Genomic DNA, 16,345 nt, shown 5'->3' with positions numbered 1-16,345 from the left:
AAATAAGGATATTAATAGAGGATACTGTGCTGTGTGTAGTTAAATTTAACGTAATCGAATAGTTCTGTGTTGCATTTCAATAACTTTTCGACTCAATTGAGGCACTTTTATGAAACTGTTTAATTCCAGTTTTTTTTTTTTTGCAGGAACTTCTACGATTCACCGAGGAACAGTTATATACCCAAAAAGGATGATTTCAGTTCGTATATGTAAAAAACGAACCGAACTTTCTTTTCAAAGTTGGAAACATTAAATTGAGGACTCCATAATATCCAATAGATAAGTGAGTATTCAATTTATATTAGAATATTAACATATCATTTCCACATTTTGCCAAAAAACTGTAGAGAACCATGGACATAATTCTTCTAAGTACTCGAGTACTGTAGATGACATTCTCCATTGAATATATCCCTGGAAATTTGTAAAACTAAAGGTGTATAAAAAGTTAAAACCGAGTTGACTAAGATAAGGCGAACAGAAAAGCGTGGACTTGAGTGACGAACGTGGTCATTCAAGGACTATCCTGCCTAGGTTAGATAATAAATTAAGAATTCCATCTTATCTCACCTGAGAAACTGTCAAGCTTAATTAAAAGTTATCCAAAGAAAGTCAAAATCGATACCATCATCATGGCGAACTTCGAAGTTGAATATTAAAATTTTAAAGTGGTTCTCAATAACTAACTGATGTGCAATGTGTTAGAGATACATATGTATGCTGTTGAACGTTACGTAATCTGCAATTTCGGAATTGTAAATAGACACAATTTTTATACTCTCGCAACAAAAGTTGCTAAAGAGAGTCTTATAGTTTTGTTCACATAATGGTTGTTTGTGTCACCAAGAAATAAAAGAGTTAGATATGGGGTTATATATATATAAATGATCAGGATGACGAGTGGAGTTGAAATCCGAATGTCCGTCCGTCCGTGCAAGCTGTAACTTGAGTAAAAATTGAGATATCTTAATGAAACTTGGAACAAATGTTCCTTGGGACCGTAAGAGGGTTGCTTTCGAAAATGAGCAAAATCGGAGCACTGCCACGCCCACAAAATGGCGAAAACCAAAAACACATAAAGTGTCATAACTAAGCCATAAATAAAGCTATAATAGTAAAATTTGGAATAAAGGATCGCACTAGGAAGGGTCATATTTGGATGTAATTTTTTTGGGGAAGTGGGCGTGGCCCCGCCCCCAAATCGGTTATTTGTATATATCTCGCAAACCAATGATGCTATATAAACCAAACTTCCTGCAGTCGATTCTCTTACGTAACCCACCACACACCATGAAAATAGTTAAAATCGGATAATAACCGCGCCCACCTCCCATACAAAGGTTAGGTTGAAAATTACTTAAAAGTGGGTTAACTCACTAACGAAAAACGTCAGAAACACTAAATTTCCCATAAGAAATGACAGATGGAAGCTGCACTCAGATTTTTTTTACAAAATGGAAGATGGGCGTGGCGTCGCCCACTTATGGGTCAAAAACCATATTTTAGGAACTACTCAACCGATTTCAATGAAACTTGGTTTGTAATAGTTTCCTTACATCCCAATGACATGTTGTGAAAATAGGCAAAATCGCTTCATAACCACGCCTACTTTCTATATACCAGAACTTTGGAGACAATCTGAATCGTTTACTTTACAATATATAAAGTAAGCACTAGTGAAGATATCGGTGCAGAACTTTGCACAAATACTACGTTTACATTGTGGCAGACCCATTCTAAAAATCGCCAAATGTTTTCAAGGCCCCATATATCGAACATGAGGACCTCGGTGCTTCTAACCTAATATTAGGGTTTCCAACTTTCAATGGACTTTATACAATATATATGACGAATATGTGGCTCAAATTGTGTCTTATATAATATAAATAAAGTTAAATAAATAAATTGCGAGAGTATAAAATGTTCGGTTACACCCGAACTTAGCCCTTCCTTACTTGTTGTAATATTAATTTATGCTGAAAATTCGGGATTTCAATAGTTGGATTTTTTTGTATTTTAGGAGACCTTGTTTCATTACTAATCCCGAAATTTTGAGATTGTGAAATGATTTTTACCAGATTATTTAACATCCTTATTTGCTGGGTTGATCAAAATAATCAAGATCAGGATTACCATTGCGGGATACCTATATTGCAAAACATTTTTTTCCTCAGATCCCGAGTATTTTGAATGACCTTATTTTAATAATAATTCCGAAATTTCGTGACTTTGAAATGAAATATCCAAGAATATTATTCTTATCTGCTGATGTTGATCGAAATCGGGGATCTGTATATTGCAAAACATTTCTTTATCTCAAATTCTGAAATTTCGGGATTGTAAATAATATTTGCCACTTTTTGTAATGGACATTTCTACTGACCCCCAAAATTCGAGATTTTTATATTACAAGAATATTACTACTAGTTCCGATATTTCGGGATCGCAAAGTGATAATTGCAAGATTCTTGTATTCTACACTTGTAAACTTGGTTAACCCCGTAATTTCGACGTTGCAGTTTGTATTTTGAAGAACGTCGTTTTATTAATAGTTCCCGAAATTTAGGGATTAAAAATTACTTTTCATTTAAATGCTTTGGATCCCGAGTATATTTTCTTTCTTATCATATAGTTCCGAAATCGGGATTATAAGATTACATTTGTAATATTCTAGTAGGTACTTGACATTTTCCTCCAATTGGTGTCAAAATTTCGGGTCTTACAATTAATTTTTCGGCGTTGCTTAATTTTAAATAATAAGAAATTCTTATGAGACAATGTTAATAGAAAATTTGTGAAGAAAAATATTTGCTTCTTCGAACATCATTGAATTATTAGATATTTATGTAGTTCTTATTGTTCGTTAAATCACCCTCCAGTTCGCAAATCTCATTTCCTCTGATAAAATCTGAAATCTCTTTTCTGTCAGAAACAACAAAGGAGTTTCCAACATTTGCGAAACCATTTGCTAGACATCTGTTGGAAACCAACTCAATTTGATTTCTTTGTGAGATACACTATTTTCAACAACCTATTTGAGTTGTGGACCCACCCCAGTATTGTCGCTGGTAATCTACATTCAACGTTTGCAAAAGGTCTCTCGTCGCTTGCCTTATGTACATACATATATACACGTATACACATACACATACTATATTGGAAATACATATCTGATACCGTGTTCGCACATTCCCCTATTAAGTGCATAATTCTATTATACGCTATGTTGCTGTTGTTGCTTTGAGCATGCTCGATCCGTAAACGTTTTTATATCGAACACGGGCAGACTATACGGTTGAAGGGTGCACAAAACTCATCCAAATCAATGAGTCGACAGAATGGCAGAAATTCCGTATCTACACTCTAGAAAAACGAAATATTCAATGCAACCCTTCGGGGACTTATAGCAGCAGTGGTTCAAATACCCCATGAGCAATGATCCCATTCTTGAATGCTCCTACAACAAGCATAGCATACCAGCCATACACCGATATAAATCTACGTGCAGAGCAGCAGCACACACACACACACAAGCAATCGAGTGCGATACACACACACACACATATAGAAATGTAGATATAAGTATTGTCGATATGTACAAGTATACTTCCCTGCAACGTCGCTGCCTTTTGGCTTTATATGTCCATAGCCATACAGCTATACAGCTGGGGATTATCGTCGTCAGCATCATCAACATTGCCCAGCTGCCATTATTATATGAGAATCAAGCGACGGCGTCCCAATGTGTAAACCGAACCAACCCAAACTCGAACTACTTGAAAAACTGGCAAACTCATCGTTTCAACGACGAGGCGAAACCATGAAATGGAATTTTACTCGGGCAAGTAGTACTCGTCGCCGTACACAATATATGATTTTCTGTATCTGTGTATCTGGATATTTGCCAACTCGCTCTGACACATGCCACCGGATGAGTAGTGGAACGGACGTGTGGACGAGCGGACGTTGGCCGATTGGATGGCGCGCATATAACTTTTTATGGATTCATTTGCAGTTATAGTGCTGGCAGTGCCATAGCGATAAATTTATATGTATTTAATCGTACAAATGTACGGAAGTCAAGAGTTATCATTTGGCGGTGCTACTGCTTGCGTGATACTAGCAATGCTCAAAGTATTGGAGATATTGCGAGTCAAGTATTATTAATATTTTTTGGGCACTCAACAGTGCGCTTTCGATATCGAACGATATTGTCTTCCGTTTTTATTGTACTATACTAAGTAGGTCGTAGCTGTGCTTCTGAGTGCCGTGTTTGCCGTGTTGTTAAGCCTTTCGAAGACTGCTTAGTTGTGCTGTTTGGCCAGAACTCGGTGCTTCGGCTCAAGGTGCTATGACTTGTGTGCTTGCCGGGCGCACCTTTAATACCGCTCCGCCTTCTTTAGTCGCAACGATTTTAGTTATATACACTTACTTTGGCTAACAATTTATCTTCTAATTTGTTCGGTAGCTAAAGATACGGGTTACCTTGGCTTCGGCATTATTTTACCGTTTCATTTATATTTAACTGTTTTCTTATACTTTATGCTATCGAAACTGCATGCCGTATACAGGGTGGTTATAAACTGATGAATAATTAAATGTAATTCATACGAAATTTTAAAAAATAAGATAAGCTTGGGTTAAATTTCAAACTTTCTGCTGTTAAAAGAGGAATATATACATATATATATATATATTTAAGATCAATATTTCCATAAACATATATTTGGAGTTTTTAAAACTCCATTTTTTGTAATTTGAAAATCTGTTGCTATCGGAACTTTTGGTCTCTTTCAACTAAAAAGCCTTTTCAAATCCATTAACTTTCGATCTAAGCTACTTGGGTACTATCTTCTTCGGCATTTCAAAGATATTCCAGACTAGAGGATCACTACCTATGTATATGTAATGATTTGAAAAGTGACTATTAAATTTAAAACTGAAAGGAGCTGGCAATAACGGTAAAATCAAATGAAAAATCGTAAACAAAATAACGGAATATTAGTTCCAATTACGGAAGAATATATTTTCTTGGAAAAATTTGTTCAATCTTTGAAGCACTGTAGAATCTTAGTCTTTGTGAAGAAATAGTGTTTTCATTGCTCCGACCCCGGTCTATTCACGTTTAATTATAGGGGATCGGTTAGTTACATGCGTTGACAGCTATATTATCAGAACTTTTACTCATCAGAGCCCAAACCAATGAATTACAGGGTCTAATTCCGGACATTACCAGTATTAACAGCTATAACAATGTCAGCCGGGAAATCCAACGCAGAATCATTATTGTCAGCAGGAGCTAGTTTGGACTGAGTAGGTAATTGAAAAGTAAATTCCTCTCTCGACGAACAAAAACCAAAATCTACAAGTCGCTTATCATTCGCGTACTACTTTATGGACAATGTCAAAATCCGATGATACGTCATTGGGAGCTTTCGAGAAAAAGGTTTTGTGGATGATTTACTGTCCCTTAAACATTGGCAACGGCGAGTACCGCAGAAGATGGAATGATGAGCTGTATGTGTTATTCAACGACATAGACATAGTCCAGCGAATAAAAAGATAGCGGCTACGCTGGCTAGGTCAAGATGTTCGAATGGATGAAAGTGCTCCAGCTCTTAAAGTGTTCGATGCAGTACCTGCTGATGTAAGCTGAGGGAGAGGTAGAACTCCACTGTGTTTGAAGGATCAAGTGGAGAAGGACCTGGCTTCACTTGGTATTACCGATGGCGCCAACTGTCAAAAGAAGGACTGAATGACGCGCTGTTGTGGAATCGGCTATAACCGCGTAAGCGGTGTCTACTCCAATCAAGAAGAAGAATTCGGACATTATTCTCATTTAAAATTGTTTCTTTTTTTAATTTTTTATCACCCTCTATTTGTGGGTATACCACACACTGTAAAGAAATATCAATACGAAGGAAGGGTCAGCGACTGTGTAAATAACGGCTTAACTGACCTTCTATTGAAGAAAATAAAGCTGCTTCATACCGTCTAAAGCAATAATACCCGAAAATAACCCAAACCACCTTAAACTAGTGAGTTCGACTGAAGGAATCTGATACATGAGCGTACCCAAATATATACATATTTACTGTATGTAGATATATGGTATATAGTCTTTATGTACATAAGCAATTCTCGAGCATATCAGCTATCTAAACTGAACACAACGAAATCGTTCAATCATTCAATGTCTAACGTCCTTTGCGTCCTTTCCGGGCACACAACAACAACTATCACTACAACAACATGCATACGTGCATGAGTATGAGATTTCAACAGAGATAACAGCATTACTTGTTCACAAGAAAACACACACACACACACACACGTACCCAAACAATAGTCGACGTCGACAGCGGCGTCGACTGCAGCAGCATCCGTATTATCATCGCACTTGCTTTGTGTATAGCATTCTTGAACCTTTTGAGGGATTTTGTATAAAATTATACGTTCCCATTATTAAAAGTAAAATGTGTATGCTTAGAAGAAAAACATTCGGAATTTGTTACTTGTCTATATGTAAGCGCATCAGCACACATTATTCTTTGCCTGTCTGCGTGAATTGGTTAGGGTTCAGTTTTACTTGATTTTCGGTTCGTCCCCTTCGTAGCGCGTCGAATACTACTGGCAAAGTTGGCAAACCCATTTTGTACTTCAGATTCTTTTGTTGCAGCTCGTTGTGCTCGTTCTCATTCTCACTCGGGTGGCTGTTGTTGCCGCCATGCTTGTCTCAGCAAGTTTTTCATTCTCCCTTTAATGACTTTTCTCCATAGCAAGCAACCATCTCGGATTTCCCAAAGACTGCTGGAAATCTAAGCGTCCATCAAAATATATAAAAGTTAATGGATTATATTTTTGAGAGTTGAGAAATTGCTTTTTGTATGAGCACTTATCGTCATAGTATAACGTTTAAAGACGAGGTCAGAGAAGTGTATGTATGAGTGTCAAAGTATATACGAGTGTACATAGATATTTATTTGATTTGATTCAATGCCCCTGACGTTATCGAGGTCGTCGGATGAGTTATACATAATTTTAATGTTATACTTACCCGTTTTTATTTATTCGTGTACTTATGAACATAAAAAGATTACCGAGAAAATATGAAGACTTGATCTAAGATATGATGAACTTAAGATTAGCTATTCCCTTGAATATTAAAGTTAAGAAGCAATATTCAACCTGTAATTGAGACGATTTTGCTGTTAACGACCTTTCCTACCTTGGTTAACAATTAATTTTCCGCTAAAATGTGTGATCTGATCTAAATTGAAAATAGTTCTTTGATTTTCTATTGCTGTATTGGTTTCTTTAGCAGATATTCCATCTCATAATCTCATTTCTCGACAACGAAATTTTTATAAAATGCACATTAGACAGAAAGTCACTTAACAACCATAGATAATTTTTTCATTCTGGTGATCCAAGTACCCTAAATGACTTATTCTTCTGCTCAGTTCCTCTGGTTTCTTGAGGGGCAAATGGTCCGCATAAAATGTCTACATAGTTCACTTTTTGGCTGTCTCAGTTGGCTGTAAGTTTTCTCCCATCGACTTAAGTTTAAGGTCTGCTTAGGCCTTCGCGCTTCCTGTTGCCTTATGTCTTGCATATTTCCTTGGTTATTGGCCTTTATGAGCATCTCGCCCAAAGTTTTGTATATTGGATAGTGTTTGGCCACCATTTCTGAAACATAGATTAACATATTCAACATCGTGTTGGTAATCGGCCAATTTTCGAAACCTTACAATAAAGCAACGGCTTCGCTGGTACCCAAATATAACTCTCCGGTTCTTAAAAGATCTTTCTATCCTATACAAAGTGATGGGATGTAGACTAAACCCGGCTTTGGCATGGTGAAACGTTACCTTTAATCCGCTCGTAGATGAGAGAGTTTCGGCTTTGCCTCCAAATTTATTTTTATGAGATTTATACCGTAATTTGCCCTATAGCTCTTCATCACTTGCAAAAGAAAATAATATTTCTGAACCACACTTTTTGAAGGCTGAACTGAATCAATTCAATCTTTCAAACATCTTTGGATTATTTCCTGAGTGTTTTCAATAGGCAACAAGAGAAAGATCCGACAAAGTCTTTGAATATAACAGTTCTAGAACAACCTTAAGGTTGGGATAAATAGCGGGATGCTTCAAATTTCAAACAATTTTATAGATATTCCTTGCAGTGATTCTAGCCTAGATCTGTTTCTTCTTGACTGGCTTAGACACCGCTTACGCGGTTATAGGCGAGTCCACAACAGCGCGCCATTCATTCCTCCTTTTGGCAGTCTATCGCCAATTGGTGATACTAAGTAAAGCTAGGTCCTTCTTCATCTGGTCCTTCCAACGGAGTGGAAGTCTTCTTCTTCCTCGGCGTCCATTCGAACAACATGACCTAGACTGCGTAGCCACCGTCTTTTTATACGCTGAACTATGTCTATTTTGTCGAATAACTTATACAGCTCATCATTCCATCTTCTGCGGTATTTGCCATTGCCAATGTTTAAGGGACCGTAAATCTTCCGCAAAACCTTTCTCGTGAAAACTTCCAGTGCCGTCTATGGGATGTTGAAATCTTTCACGCTTCTGCACCATAAAGTAGGACGGGAATGATGAGGGACTTGTAGAGCTTGGTTTTTGTTCGTCGAGAGAGGATTTTACTTATCAATTGGCTACTCAGTCCACAGTAGCACCTGTTACTAAGAGTGATTCTGCGTTGGATTTCCTGGCTGATAGGAAGGATGGGGACATGTGTAGAAGTTCACGTAAGTGAGGAAAGTACCTGACTATCATTCACTTGGGAGTGGCCAGAAACGATTCTTTTGCATGTGGCTCAGCCAGCTCACATCCGTTTGGAGGCGAGCTAAAGTCAGAGGGCGAATCCCACTTATGCGGTTGTTCGTAGGTTTTGGGAGCCACCACATAAAAAAACCTCCCCAATGAAAAGGAAACAACGGCATCGGATGAGTCTAGATCTAGCTACTTCTATTTATCAGTTTCTTGATTTTTTCTGGCTTGGACATGATTCTGGCACAGTTACTCTCTGTATCTATATCGCTCATAATTTTAAATGGCGCTCCAGCAGTTTTCGTTTCTTTATATATTTTATAGTTATTTCTAAGTTATCTCTAACCTCAAATTTTCTATTTTTTTTTAACGGAAATGGAATTATAAATTACAAAATTATTTTAATTTATTTTCTTACTAAGATAACACTCTAAAAACTGTTTAAAATTTGCAGGCATAATATTCTTAAAAAATTACTGAATATTATATACAAGTACATATGAATGTGTGTATATATGTATGTATGTATGTATATTTGTGAATATAAAGTAATAAATATATTACAATTTTATGTTAAATTGCTTGCATATTAATTTTATTTTATGCAGAGGCAGATGCAGAAGCATTAATATCAGTTTGCAGAATACTAAACACACACCTGCAACTGGGCAATACAGGTGGAGTGATTTCGGCCATGTGCGCGCGCGCATAATTTAACGCCCATACATGTTTATAAGTATTGTTGTACGTGTTTTGATAAATGTTTGAACTAAATGTGACAACAACAATAACAACACTAACTGCAACATTTTACAAGTGCACAGCACATAAATACATACAATCATATATACATAGAGATGTGAGCTCGTGTTTGTCTGCATGTAGAACTGCCATTAGCTATCAAACTTCTGTATAAAATAATAAATAATATCGAAAAACTATGGATTCTATCTTTTTATAGTACAAGCCGTACACACCCCAACAAACACACCCAATCGCTCGTAGACTCCGCACGACGCTACGATGGCATTCGTTCGGGTGCGTATGACCCAAACTTCTATGGGGCCCAAAACTGTTGTTTACACGATAATACAGATACAAACATTGTCACACACATACATACATACGAACTACAACTACATTTACAGTTATAAAACCAATAAATATCTCTACACATTGACACATTAACTGTATATACATGGTGAACCAACCCAAATTTTTAATCATAAGCTCGACACACACACTCGTATTGCGCTCGTAAATCGAATAAAATATTCTATGAAATCAGTAAGAAAGTTATAAAGCTTCATTAGTATACATACATAAATTGTTGGTCGGGTTATATGCTGGTCGCTACATTTTTGGAAACCACGTAGAGAACTTTTAAGGCAATTACAATAAAAGCAACAACGCTCATACTATGTTATACTCCGTCATAGCAATCGGAACAATAATCATCATCAACATCAGCAGCAGCGACTGCAGCAGCCCGAGTCAACAACAATGATGAAGCAACAGAATCTGTAACGTCTGACCCGCCAACCCACCGTCATTGCCACAGACACACACACACAAGCAAGCACCTTCATTAACATCCCCACATTCATACAATGAGAGCAAGCGCTGATGTTAGCGTTGACGTCAGCGTCAGCGTTAGTTGCTTTTCGATATCGTGACACGAGGGGCCAAACATCTCTCGCCTTTCATTTTAAGTATATCGTTAGCTTTATCATCGTATTGTTGTTGTTGTTGTCTGTTCGTTGTTCGTGCGCTGCTCCATTCACCAGACCGTTCACCTCGCACACCCAGCTCGTTGGACTGGTGGTTCAGATGTGTACAGCCGATTACTCTGTCGGGCAGTCAGCCAGTTGAGTCGAGTTAGTCGTTGGGTCGCACGCTATTCGATCCATCTGCCTCTCATTTACCGCAGTTTCGCCTGAGTTCTCAACTCACAACTGGCGCTCGCGTCCGGGTTGTTATGCCGGTCTGACTGGGTTCTTTGGTGAGTGGTGTTGGCCTCGGTGAAACGGCAATGATGACGATGAGCAAAAATTTGTTCGACGCTTGCCAGCTTGGCAGCTAGACTGCTAGTATGTATGGGGAAAGGAAATGAAAACAAGTATTCAACTTGGTTCCACGCCATTTGGACAGAGTTCAAAACGACGAGCTCTGTATAATGTATAGACACGAGATAACTGGGTATCTATTCGTTGGTACATACTATAGTACTATAGTAGTTGTATGATGGTTCATAAGCTAGATAGTTACATGCTGGTGCGTCATTAAAAATATGTGCGGTATACTCTCGTTTCTCGTCTAAAGTATATCTATCTATGTGTGTCTTTGTAACATTTGATGTACATATATATGTTTGCTTGAGCTTTGAAAGAGGGTCAAAATTGGGTTCAACTCGTTGTGTCTCATTAATTTAGATCTCGTATATCTTTTTTTCATTGCGGTTTATGTCCGATTGCTTTGTATTTTTCCATGTTGCCATGCTGTTTCGTTGGCGTCTCTCTAAACTGCTATTTAGTATTCAGTCAACGGTGCTCAAATTTGCGGTTGAGCGCATCTTCCAAGTGAGGTTTGCTGAAAAAAAAGGAATTACATCTCACATTTTTGGATATAACTAATTCGTATTGATTTTATGTTAGTGTAATTACGCTTGAAGACCCTCCTAATCCCCCTAATCACTTATGGTACATCCTTAAGTATTATAATAATCGATTTTTCAGTTTTTATTACTGTATAATGAAATCGGGCGACAAATATTCCGAACAGAATTGAGTGTTTACTGCGCCAATACTCTTTCCACACATAAGATTTTTGGTTAGGGTGGTCTAATTTAGGAGGATAAGGCGTAGAAAAAATTCAAAATTTTTATCAACTTATTTCCTCTATCGCTAACTATTTTATATCAGGAAATCTTCGGAAATCTTCATTTTCAACTAAGAAAGATTCTCGAGTTTCTACGAAAATTATAATTTTATACATCTTTCTTGTCCTAATTTACCAGGCATGCGAGGTCAATGGCAATCTTTTTATGGAGTTGGGTCTGTTCAACCGGAGCGAGTCCTTATATATATTCGTTGACGGACCAATAGGACGCTAAGTTACGGGAGTTACATATGCTCATATGTATTATAAACAAGTAAGGAAAGGCTAAGTTCGGGTGCAACCGAACATTTTATACTCTCGCAATTTATTTAGAGATTTACCTATATTTTCGGTGAAAATTACCCTTAGGTACTGAGTTCTTCATGTTTGACATCAGGGGCCTTGAAAAGTCATGGATCGATTTTGAAAATTTTTCCACAAGTGATGTCACAGCTCAAATACAGTATTTATGTAAAGTTTTATCTCGCTATCTCTATCGGTTCCTTATGTATACATTATAAAGTGAACGAATCAGAAGGATTCAAAATTGAGTTATATGGGAAGTAGGCGTAGTTGTGAACCGATTTCGCCCATATTCCACCAGTGTCATCAGGGTGTCTATAAAATATTATATACCTAATTTCATTGAAATCTGTCGAGTAGTTCTTGATATATGGTTTTTGACCCATAAGTGGGTGACGCCACGCCCATTTTCCATTTTGTAAAAAAATCTCAGTGCAGCTTCCTTCTGTCATTTCTTATGTAAAATTTGGTGTTTCTGACGTTTCTCGTTAGTTAACGCACTTTTAGTAATTTTCAACCTAACCTTTGTATGGGAGGTGGGCGTGGTTATTATCCGATTTCTTTCATTTTTGGACTGTATAAGGAAAGGGCTAGAAGAAACGACTGCAGAAAGTTTGGTTTATATAGCGTTATTGGTTTGCAAGATATATACAAAACACCTATTTGGGGCGGGGTCACGCCCACTTTTCCAAAAAATTACATTCAAATGTGCCCCTCCCTAATGCGATCATATGTACCAAATTTTATTTTCATAACTTTATTTATGGCTTAGTTATAGCTCTTTATGTGTTTTTGGTTATCGCCATTTTGTGGGCGTGGCAGTGGTCCGATTCCGCCCATCTTCGAACTTAACCTTCTTATGGTGCCAAGGAATACGTGTTCCAAGTTTCATTAAGATATCTCAATTTTTACTCAAGTTACAGCTTGCACGGACGGACAGACGGACGGACGGGTTTGAACTTTACTCGTCACCCTGATCACTTTGGTATATATAACCCTATATCTAACTCGTTTAGTTTTAGGACTTACAAACAACCGTTATGTGAACAAAACTATATACTCTCTTTAGCAACATTTGTTGCGAGAGTATAAAAAAGTACTCTTAACAGAAATTAGCTGTTCGGGAATGACTTCGAATATGTAAGACCATCATTTTGTAGAATAATGTCAAAACGCTGCCAAAAATAGGGCGAAAACTCAATCAAAGAGGAAAATAGTAATTATAAATATGTATCTATATACGTAGATTTTTTAAATTATCTAACCATACTTATTCTGCTCCCTCTAACAATACTGTAATTTCGATATAATTTTTCCACGAACCCTAAGGAGACAGACCTCAATATACTATAAATATGTATACGTATGTATACGGGTACATTGGTATACATTTATGATTATTTACCCGACCCTAGTCACCTTCAAAAGAACGTTCTGGCGTTCAGGGTGTGTTCCCTTGTCAAACAAAAGTTTATGTACATATGTATGTATATATGTTTATAAATATGTATACTCACATTTATCTGGTTTTGTATATGTATGTTCGGCCGTGCACATAGGGGAGTTGACAAATGTGGGTTTCAGTTCAGCAGCTGGCTTGAGTGCGGTGCTATCGCTAAGGGATATCAGATTCAAGCATAGTTTTTATATGGGCTCGTTGTTACTTCTGTTGCCGTCATTGTACTCATTCGGATAACTTTTGAAAGTAATGCTATTATCGCACGAGTATCGTCAGTTAGTTTTCGTTGTATATTTTCAGTATGAAAGTGTGACTCTCTATTTTATATAATGACATCGTGGAGGAAAATTTATTTTAGAGTTTACGACAGTCAGCTTCTATTTTAGAAAGGAATATAAATGCGTATTTGCAATGATTCGTTTAGTCTTATGTGCCTCAGTTATCAATACTGCATACATATAGGGTTTTAATTTAATTTTATGTATTTCGGAAATTTGGTTATATGTTTTGTGGAAAGAACTATTCCTTGAAAAGCATATTTTTTAGAAATATTTAAAAAGATAAAATTTGTCAAAACGCGTATGACGAACCATTTTTGAACACTTCTGCTCAAAATTTTTCTAAACGTATATCTCATGATCCATATTATATAGTGTTAAAGAAAGCTAAGTACTTTTCAGGCAATATTGAAACTCAACTATCTTGCCGTATCACAAAATCGAGAGGGTACTGACTTCCAAACCTTTCTGGTTTGCTGCCAATATTTGACTATTTATTTATGTTAATTTAATTGGAAAAAAAATATTATACAAGTGACAACCCTTCTCAAAAATATATCTTCAGTTGTAATATTCGGTATACTTCTTAGTTTGTTGGCAATGTTTAAAATAAAAAATAAAAAAATCGAAAAGTGGCAACCCTTTCAAAAAATGTAAACTCTTGTGAACGGCAGGAACGGTACTCAATTTCTTAGAAATCAATTAATTTTATTGACGGACCTCAAAAACTTTCTTTTTCACAGTACATTTGTTTGCCCGAAAATAGTTGAAACCCTTTTCAAACAACTCAATGACCCAAAGAAATCACAAATTCAAAAGAGTTCTAAATTGTTGGACAATGATTTTCAACCTTCTGGGAGACCTCTCCCTCGTTTTCTTTAGAAACATACTGCATTTTACGGAGAATCTGTTTCTACATACACTAAGGTACCTAAAACAACAGATATGCATTCAAGGGCTTCAAATATATTTTCCAAGGCCAGTTACACCTTTACTACCTACTTTAAACACAAACATCATTCGCATGCATAGATATTTGTAAATGTATAATTTCATTATTGCATACAAAAACCTTCATTAAAATTATTGAAATTTTTCAAAGCTATTCTTCTTTCAACATGCTTCGCTATAGAAACATAATTCAGTAAAATTCATTTATTATATTAAACATTAGTACATACTAATATATACCACAGATTTGTATATAAACGGCCCCTTTCGAATGCAGAAAACTACCGAAGAAGAAAGACCATCATTTGTTATCGGCCATCACAAAAGAGAGATAGATGGATGAGATTAACATCAAACAAGTAGAACTAATGAAATTCAGACAGAGTTCTGAGTTAATACCATTATATATACATATACCTTTATTTATATCAATACTATATATATACATAGATTGATATATACATAGATTGACAAAAACAACACTCGGCTTGCGTCGTCACCAATTCACCAAATCGCACAGAATGGTAATTCAACCTGACAAAACTTTCCACCCTCACAAAAGTTTGGCTCAATGGTTCGGACAACATTGGGCATACAAATAAATAAATAGACCCGCAGCTACCGCCAACCGACCCGCTGAACAATGTACACAACCATCAATGGTGGAAAGGAACTTTTGGTTTTACTGCTCACAAGGACTTTTTCATTCCTTGAATTTCAGGGTTTCAGCTGGCCAGTTGTGGATGAAACTCAATATGCGAATACAAAATGAGTGTCTGAAATTTACGCTAAAGTCCCAATGAATTGAAGGCAGTAATAGTAGAGTATAAAACAAATGAGAACCCATTAAAGCAGAATTCACCACCAACGGGTTGCCTAGCAGTTGTGTATCTACCGACTGGGTAACTACATACAAGGGTATAGCATAGACTTGTTATATAGAAAATATCTCAAGTTACTTTGGAGAGTTCGTTAACAAGCCAACTGTGGGTACACATACATTCATATACATAAAGACCAAGTAGTGTGCCGAAGTTGTACTGAATTTTTAATGAGAGTAAGTTGATGGGATCAGCTTTTGTAAAACATTTCGTAAGCCTTATTCTGATGGACATTTTTTATTATTGTCGCTGAGGGACGAGTACACTTATATTTTTTTACATAACGTACTCGGTAGTCTTGAGATTGGTATTCGATGGATTCACTTTACATTTGTTTTCTAATTGAAGATTCTCTTCCAAAAGTGAGTACATCATTAGTTCAAAACCAATATTTGGCGCTATGGTGCTTTTTAAGGCCGGCTATTCAGCAAAATATATTCGTTTTGCTTATATATAAAAATCCTATCCAAACACTACTATATCAATTACAAGTTATAACTTCTCGATTTCAAATTTTAACGATTTTCAATGGGCTGGTAAATAAACATATGTAAATTATTTTTTAGGGTTGTAACTCTGCATACATTTATTTGAAGACTTAAAAAAGAAGAAAACAAATTTACATATTTGTTGTTGTTGTTGTTTTTTGTAATCAAACAAAAGCCCTTCTTTTCGGCGGCGCTGTGATTTCCGCTCACTGGAACATCTGAAACCAAAAATTCCAACGGGATTAGAGAGAGCACTTGTTTGGCTCTGGTATGAAGTAGGATTATTAATTTCGCACAAAAATTAGCAGACTTTTGAAAA

At 36.5% G+C, this 16,345-nt stretch overlaps 1 protein-coding gene across 1 annotated transcript in view; it reads left to right on the top strand.

Moving 5' to 3' along the window:
* LOC105212490 (uncharacterized) overlaps nucleotides 1-16,345 on the top strand; it is a 28,775-nt gene extending 12,430 nt beyond the window's left edge. The window contains exons 4-5 of the transcript XR_008470748.1: nucleotides 147-283; nucleotides 11,806-16,345. The gene's annotated coding sequence lies outside the window, so the exon portion shown is untranslated. The remainder of the gene's footprint in view (nucleotides 1-146; nucleotides 284-11,805) is intronic.

Source organism: Zeugodacus cucurbitae, chromosome 4, assembly GCF_028554725.1.
Source record: "Zeugodacus cucurbitae isolate PBARC_wt_2022May chromosome 4, idZeuCucr1.2, whole genome shotgun sequence".
In the NCBI taxonomy this organism is placed as follows: Eukaryota; Metazoa; Arthropoda; class Insecta; order Diptera; family Tephritidae; genus Zeugodacus; species Zeugodacus cucurbitae.
The sequence above is the reverse complement of the archived record's forward strand: the minus strand, read 5'-3'. Positions and strand labels throughout refer to the sequence as shown.